Here is an 8,444-nt window from a genome sequence, read left to right as displayed (position 1 = left end):
AAATCCAAGATGCCACATAGCTAGCGCCAGCTATTGGCCTAACCTTAACCATGCAGACCTGGCCATGCCCTGCATGGGGATGTCCACAGTCATCCAAACCAGCAGGCTGCCTTTTGAAGTGCTCTCTGCCACATCACATGTATACACATGCCTGCATATTTTTTCTCATACACAGAACTATCCTGCAAAATCTGTATTACTCTAAATTTTACAGATGAGACAAAAAGTCTCAGCTACTGAATGAGTGCTCAAGACTATAGAATTGATAAGCCAATATATAATTCAGATTCTTGCTTCTCAAAAGCTAGCCCTTTTCTCCTTGCACCTTCCTGTTCTCATGGAATCAGCTTTTCCCATGGGACTTATAAGCTAGCTAGAGTCTTAAAGCCTTTCCCTTGATATATGTTGCAAGAAGATAGCAATAATTTGAACCATCTAAACTTGTGGTTCATAGTTCAAACATGTTTACTATTTACTCATGAAGTTCTTTTGAATACTAGTTGTCCCTACTTTGCAGATGTAAGCTGAAACCATGCAAAATGGTTTTAATAGTCAATGTGAAAATTATTTCTGTAACTTTTAAAAATTTTTTGTGAAATCATTACTCTTGTCAAGTTTGTAAATGTACTAAAAATGATGAAAATAGTAAAATTAATGTTTAGTATACTATAATTGAAAACACAAACACTGAGGATGAAAGCATTTTATTATTTGTAAAAAATTAATTAAGAGTGCTTTAGGATATGAGGGTGATCTGGCTGAGACGTCTGTTACCCTATTGATCGCCAGGGTTGATTCGGCTGACCTGGCTGGCTAGGCGTGTGTGCTCTTCTTCCCTCACCGCTCTATGTGCATCCCTCCTGTCCCTCCCTAAGTGCACGCTCCATGGAAGAGGTCGTCCCCCAGAGAAGAGGACCAGTCTTTGAGCAAAGGTATAGGAGTAGCTGCACCCCCATGCTACACTCTCCAAACAAGCTCTTTTGTTTTTTAAGACGGAGTCTCACTCTGTCACTAGGCTGGAGTGCAATGGTACGATCTCAGCTCACTGTAACCTCCACCTCCCAGGTTCAAGTGATTCTCCTGCCTCAGCTTCCTGAGTAATTGTGACTACAGGCACACACTACCACACCCAGCTAATTTTTGTATTTTTAGTAGGCATGGGTTTTCACCATGTTGGCCAGGATGGTCTCGATCTCCTGACCTCCTGATCTATCCGCCTTGGCCTCCCTAAGCACTGGGATTACAGGTGTGAGCCACCACGCCTGGCCAACAAGCTCTTAAAAGTAGTTTAGAGCCATGGGTGGCTAGGAGTGGGGACATGGCTGCCACTTAAACAGCAGCAGGCATGAATGCCGGTTGCTGCCGGCTTGGTTCCAGTGGGGACAGTGTCTTTCACGATGAGACGATGAAACTTTAACAGCTGGCGCTCGATAATCAGAGAGCACTGCTTAAGAAGAAGCAGAGAAAAAAGCACCTGCAGCCATTCATGGTGCAGCCAAATCCAGAAGTCAGGCTAAGTTGGGTGAAGCCAAAGGCCAATGAGGAGCAGACTCCTTCGATGGACTCTCATACCCCCCACAGCAATGTCGTCTTCATGGCATTGATGGTCCGGCTGCTGTCATGAAGCCAGATGCTCAAGATTTGGAAACCAAAGTTCATGTTCTTTCAGTCAGCTCCCCTGTTCTGGGAGAAAATGCTGAAGAGAGTGTTGATGGGGAAAACACCTTGGATACTGCTTCCAAGCCAGATCTTCAGAAGATTTTCCAAAAACAATAGTATCTCAGATAGTCTGAACTTTGATGAGGAGACTGATGGCGAGGAAGAAGAAGGAAAGAAAATAAGATCCCAGGCTACATATTCAGAAAAAGAAAGACCCAATTCCACATCCAGCCTGCACTCGACCACAGATGCAAATGCTTCCGGTTCCTATGCTGCTGCCCAACCGGCCGGTAACGAGCTGGGGGAAGTGGAGGAACTGGAGGACTTTGCTTCCGTTTTCGATTTTGCAGCTCAACCGCTGCATAACCGGCTGCGAGAAGTGGAGGGCCTGGAGGACTTTTAAGCATAGTCCTGCCCCTTGAAGTGTCACAGTAAGATGTCATATAATCAGGGATTAAAAAAGGAATGGATTGGGGCCCCTGCTCCACTTACTGTATATACTTGGAAAAAGAAGAAAATCAGAAGACATTTCTTCTTACAGCTAGAAAGCGGGAAAAGAGCAAATCATCCAACTGCCTTATCTCCACTGATCCAACTGATTTATCTCGTGAAGGAGAAAGGTATACTGGCAAACTTAGATCCAACCTCAGGGGAACCAAGTTTACAGTTTATGACCGCGGCGTCTGCCCCATCATGGCCGGAGTCTGGTAGGGAAGGCTCACACACGGCAGGAGCTGGCTGTCGTCTCCTGGGAAACAGGTGAAGTGGGATCGGAAGGTCCTAGGAAAATGTCTGTGATCATTCCCGGAATGACGGTGAATCACGAGCGGATCCCATTTCAGCCACGAAATAACTACGACAGCTTGTTCTCAAGATGGCAGAACAAAACTATGGTCCGGGTGCGGTGGCCCACACCTGTAATGCCAGCATTTTGGGAAGCAGATGTGGGTGGATGGCTTGAGGCCAGGAGGTCGAGACCAGCCTGGCCAACGTGGCGAAATCTTGGCTGTACAATACAAAAATTTACCGGTTCAGTAGCGCGCCTGTCATCCCAGGTATTCGCGGGGTTGAGGCACGAGAATGTCTGGAACCCCGGTGCTGGAGGTTGCAGTGAGGCGAGATCGTGCCACTGCACTCCAGCCTGGGCAGAGCGAGACTTTGTCTCAAAAAAAAAAAAAACCAAAAAACAAAACAAAAAAAAAACAGGTGGCAGGAGAGGCTTTGGGGAGGATTCCCAGTGAACGCGAGCCCTGCAGGCCTAGCCAGGGCTTTGGGCTTTCTTCTTGGCTCCCTGAAGCCTGGATCATGGGCACGAAAGGTGTTTTGCTAAGTTTTTTGGATTATCAGCACCCCTCTGCGTATTATGTGACTCATAGACCAGTTTGCCCTTCCCAGAATGTGTCTGAAACTTGAGAAAGCAAGAGTTCTGTGAGCTCTGCTGTCAGCACCGTTCAGCCACAGCCCTTGTGCACATAACTGCTAGCATTGGGCGAGGCACCTGTGGCGGCTGCTCCCTTTGATTTCCCTTCTGTGGACTGACCTCTCATCCCTGCCTATGCTACACCACATTAGATAAGCATGTTAAGGAGAGCCAACTGGGAGCTGCGAAGACCCTTGGCTCATCTCCCACTGACAAGTCCCACCTGCTGGGTGTGGACAAGACTGTTTCCATCTCAGTCAAGCTTCCCCTCAAGTGCCTCCCGCACAGCCGTGCCCAGAAGCCTCACAACTCGTCACCATCACTCCTCCCCCACTCTCCACTCCCCTTCCCCACACTGTCATCCTGAGGCACTGCCTGGCAAGCTGCCTTCACTGAACACAGAAGCTAAGGAGAACTTAACGGTGGGCCTACTGGACCTCATCCTGTTCTTCCTCCTCCCTCTGGCTTGAAGAGATATATAAATAACCTAATTTCACATAATTCCCGTTTGTGTGTGCAATTATTGGTTTTATATAAGTCCTATTTATACCTTTTATATGTTATAGAAATAAAAGTTAACTTCCATAGAAAAAGAGAGAATAGGCAGTGCTTACCTTCTTCTCATCATAAAACTGACGACATGGAGCCAGCATCTTTTCAATGCTTCATCCGATTGTCATACTCCTTTCTAAATTTAGATCAGCTTGCACCGTTGTATTCTTTGTGTCTTCGATGTCTTGAAGTATCTCTGAGAATTCCTATAATGTGAAGTTTTCTTCTTACCAGCTTCACTTCCTCTATGACATCTTCATTCTTTTCTTCACAACCATTCCTCTCATTTAGGTTGACAAGCTCGCCTTCACTAAGCTCCTCTGGCTGCATACTGGGTCTCTCAATGGCAGCAGCATCAACATTCCCATGGCTGGCTATTGCTTCTATGAATCTATTTATGTTTGATTTGAATTTCACATCCAATGCTATCAATTTTCATTTTTTGTTGGACAGCTTTGTTGGCCAATTCCCTCTCTTGATTGCCTATTTTTATAAAATGTCTCATAGGTCTATCACTGGGAGACAAAGAGGGAACACAACTACATGCCTTTGTTGTCTGTGTGGAAACTGAACAAATAACAAATGCAACAGTGACCGATCACCAGTACACTTTAAAAGAAGTGATTAGGTTGGTTACTGATCATGATGTACATCTGTTATTTACAAAGTGATTTAAGTAGTGAAGAGCTTGCAGCAAAATTTGTACTTCATGTCATTATTCACAATCTACCATGGGAACTAAAATTTAAACGAAGATGTTGGGTGGGCGCGGTGGCTCACACCTATAATCCCAGCACTTTGGGAGGCCGAGGCAGGTGGATCACTTAAGGCCAGGAGTTCAAGGCCAGCCTGGCCAACATGGTGGAACTCCATCTCTACCAAAAATACAAAAATTAGCCAGGCATGGTCGTGCATGCCTGTAATCCCAGTTACTCAGGAGGTCGAGGCAGGACAATCACTTGAACCCAAGAGGCGGAGGTTGCAGTGAGCTGAGATCATGCCACTGCACTCCAGCCTGGGGGACAGAGTGAGATTCTATCTCAAAAAAACAAAAAACAAAAAAACCCCTAAGTTGTTGGGGCACTGACGTTATTCAACTAAACCATGATGACTGAAATTCACACAAAGTGGAGTCATGTACAGTGAGGGCTACCTATATAAACATAATCAAAACCTGGAGTATTCTGGGATGGACTCCACTTTTTTTTTTGTCATATTGATTACTTTCCTTCCTTGTGTCTCTGACCTCAAAGGCAGAAGAGGGTGATGGCTTAACTGATCCTGGAGTTAAATTGCCTTTGGTTGCAGACTAGACTGCCAGTTCCTGTCTGGAACTTGTCTCACACCTGTTTTTCTCTGCTCCTCTATTTTCTTATCTGGTAAAACTATAATAATGACCAACCCTATCTTGTAGAGTTTTGTGAGCATTGCATGAAAGAATCTATGTAAAACCCTCAGCATGTATCAATCACAGAATAAAAGCCCAGTAAACACTTTTATTTTAACGACATTATTACTCATAGTAGGTGGTTCTGAAAAGTTATTTATTTAACAAATATTTATTGATGTTCTGCTATGTATTTGTTGCTGAGAATATAGTGGGGAAAGGTTTTTCCCCATAGAGCTTACACTCTAGTGAGGCAAACATGATTTGTTCATTAAAAATTAATATTCATTTAGAAAGATAAAAAATAAGCCTATGAAAAGATAGAAACATATAAAACTAATAGAAAAATAATTTCAGATAAATCATGTTAAATGCTTTTTTAAAAGTGAGGTTGTAAAACTGTTAAGTGCAGAAGAAAAAGAATAAGTGAATTTTTTGGACAGCCTAAGAGCTCTGCCCATGCTTTAGGTACCTGAGAAAGAGTCACCTTTAGTCTTTCCCAACACAAATCTTTAAATCTGCCCTTTAGAAAATTATTTCCATGATGATGTATTTGCCTAGTTCTTGAAGTGAAAGAAAGAAACTGATTTCACGAATATTTACTTATTGCTGTTAACAGATCTAATGTTGAACAGCAGTTGGCCACCTCTGTACCCATTGCGAGTTTTTATCTTCTTTTACAGATGAGTGTATTTGACTATGTCATCCCAGACTTTCCTTACAATAAGTTGAGGTATTTGCTCATATAAATATTTCAGGAAGCCATACAAGGAGACTTGGAAAGAATGCTTGAAGAGGAGATAGATCTATGTCCAGATCCTCCTCCTGTAACACTTAGATGTGTTCTCCCTGTTCTTTAAGCAGAAAAACAAAAAGCACAGTTCTAAAAATACTTTATCAGTGCAATATTTCCATATTTGAAGACTTTTAGAGAGGGCCTAAAAAGGGCCCAGCTAGGGGCTGACAGAGTAGCTGTCCTGTCTTTAGAATGCAGGCTATGAAGGGGACATCAGGCTCTCATCGTAGCACACATGGAATGTGGGAGGAAGCATTCTCCATGAATATCTTTGTATTTTGAAGAACCTTAATTATAACAACAGTGGTATTTTGACAATTCTCTCAACAATGTGGAGGAAAGGAGGCTTGGTGCTCAAATGATGTATTTCCTTGATTACTCTGAAGCTTCTCTTCATGTGGAGAGGGTCTTCTTGCAGTGTGAGGCAGACCGCTTGGGCACTCAAGGAGAAGGGGTGGGTCCTGTTCCACAAGGCAGATTAGCTGCAACCATATGCACGTACAAAAGGAATAATGAGGGTAAAACCACACAGTAGCGATTGTGAACTTTCTGCTTCCAAATTCTCCCAAGCTTTGAAGTAGGCGAAGTACAGGGCCTGCTGTCTCTGCTGAACAAATAGTAATGGTTCCAGCTGCATCCTCTCCTATACCATCCACTATTCCTTCAAAGAACTGAAAATAGAAGAAGCCAGCTTTCAAATAAAAAGTGCATATCCCAGCACTTTGGGAGGCCGAGGCGGGCGAATCACAAGGTCAGGAGATCGAGACCATCCTGGCTAGCACAATAAAACCCTGTCTCTACTAAAAATACAAAAAATTAGCCAGGCATGATGGTAGGCGCCTGTAGTCCCAGCTGTTTGGGAGGCTGAGGCAGGAGAATGGTGTGAACCCCGGAGGCAGAGCTTGCAGTGAGCCGAGATCACACCACTGCACTCCAGCCTGGGCGACAGAGAGAGACTCTGTCTCAAAAAAAAAAAAAAAAAAAGTGTGCGTCATTGTTGGTGGATCAGGTGGGCATCTTGGTGCAGAGGGTTGGGGTGTGTGGCTTGTGAAATGAAGTTTGTTTTGAAAAATGGTAATGCAATCTTCTTCAGAGAAATTCATGTTTAAAGAATGCTCAAAACACTGAAAATAAAATTTAAAAAGAAAAAGAGGATCAGCAATAAAGCTATTAGGAAATACAGGTCAAAATCAAGGATTAATTAACTCGATATATATTTAATGAGAAAATACTTTATGCCAGGCAGGGCTGCTGTGTATGACTGTGCAGTGTGTAGACTGCAGAAGAGCACTCAGCTGCTCACAAAGAAACTATATAGGGTGGTGGAGGCCCTAGAGTCAGACAAGTTCTTCTGTCTGGGGATAAAATGGTGAATCAAATAGACAAAGTCTGTCTCCTCGCAGAGCGTACATTTCAGTGCAGGATGCAGACACATTAGTAGGCATGTATATGACAGTGTGTTGAATGTCATGTGTGTGGAGTGTCATGGGTGCATGGAAGAGGACCTTGATCCACAGAGAATCCTTCTGGAGTGGCTATAGCTGGCACCATGGAGTACAGGCTGACACCTGTACATTTGTTGCTCAAATGACATATTTCCTTAATTATTATAAAGGTTGCCTGCATGTGGAGAAGATCTTCTCCCAGTGTGAGGAAGAGAGCTTGGGCATTCAAGAAGGGGCAGTTCCTGTTCCATAAGGCAGATTAGCCACAACCACATGCCTGAACCAAAGCAACAATGGGGGTAAACCCACACAGTATGTGAGCAATGGGAGTGCTTCAGACAAAGGGAGTGAAATTGGCAAAAGCTCAAGCAAAAGAAAGGCCTGATAGTTTCAAGCCTCTGACTGAATTCAGTTTTAAGTGGAACATCAAGAGTAAGGATGGAGAAGGAGCTGGAGAGGGAGATAAGTGCTTGCTCACGCACAGCCCAGTCAGCCATGCTAAAGTGTTTGGAGCAGTGAGTGAATGTTTGCAAGCAGGAAGGGGGAAGGGTCCCAGGATCTGCATTTTGCAAAGACCATTGTGAATGCCAGGTCCAGATTGATTTGAGAGGAACAAGAGGAGAAAAAGGATGCATACCACACATTGCAGATTTTACTTTGGAAGCTTGTAAATAGTCTATTAAAAAATTTAAATAAATTAAAAAGGAATTAGTTAGAATTGAAAGTAAAATTCCATAAATGACCTTACCCATTTATCCACTTGGTGACAAAACCACACAGAGAAAAGTTGTTCTAAGTGATTTTAAAAAACGTAAATGATTGTGTAACCCCAGTGGGATATACCCCAAGGAAAAAAATTCCCTGCAAAAAATCACTTAAACTGTTTTCAGTAATTGTTGGAGGAAATGTTAATATAATTATTCTGAGATTTTTAATCTAATATATGTAAAGCCATAAAAACATTGTAATTTTAAAGGAATTTAAAATTTGTAATACAAGAACAAGAAGGAATTGTGTTTGTATTACAAATTGTAGAGACTTAAAATTTTTTTTTTAGGGAAAACACGTGAACGACATTTTTGGTGATAACAGGTGGGGCCCAAGGGTAGTCTAAAGTGGGAAGACAGAGACAAAAAAGCAAAATTATTCTACAAATTAAATAATAAGAAATGTCTGTTTTCTCCT

General features: G+C 43.0%; 1 pseudogene; it reads left to right on the top strand.

Annotated features, from left to right (window-relative positions):
- Positions 1 to 1,345: 1,345 nt before the first annotated feature.
- LOC100975317 (tubby-related protein 3-like) lies at positions 1,346 to 2,243 on the top strand (annotated as a pseudogene).
- The last annotated feature ends 6,201 nt before the right edge of the window (positions 2,244 to 8,444 follow it).

The sequence above is a fragment of the Pan paniscus genome, chromosome 14 (assembly GCF_029289425.2).
Source record: "Pan paniscus chromosome 14, NHGRI_mPanPan1-v2.0_pri, whole genome shotgun sequence".
In the NCBI taxonomy this organism is placed as follows: Eukaryota; Metazoa; Chordata; class Mammalia; order Primates; family Hominidae; genus Pan; species Pan paniscus.
Note: the sequence above shows the minus strand (reverse complement) of the source record. Positions and strands in the feature narration are given on the sequence as shown.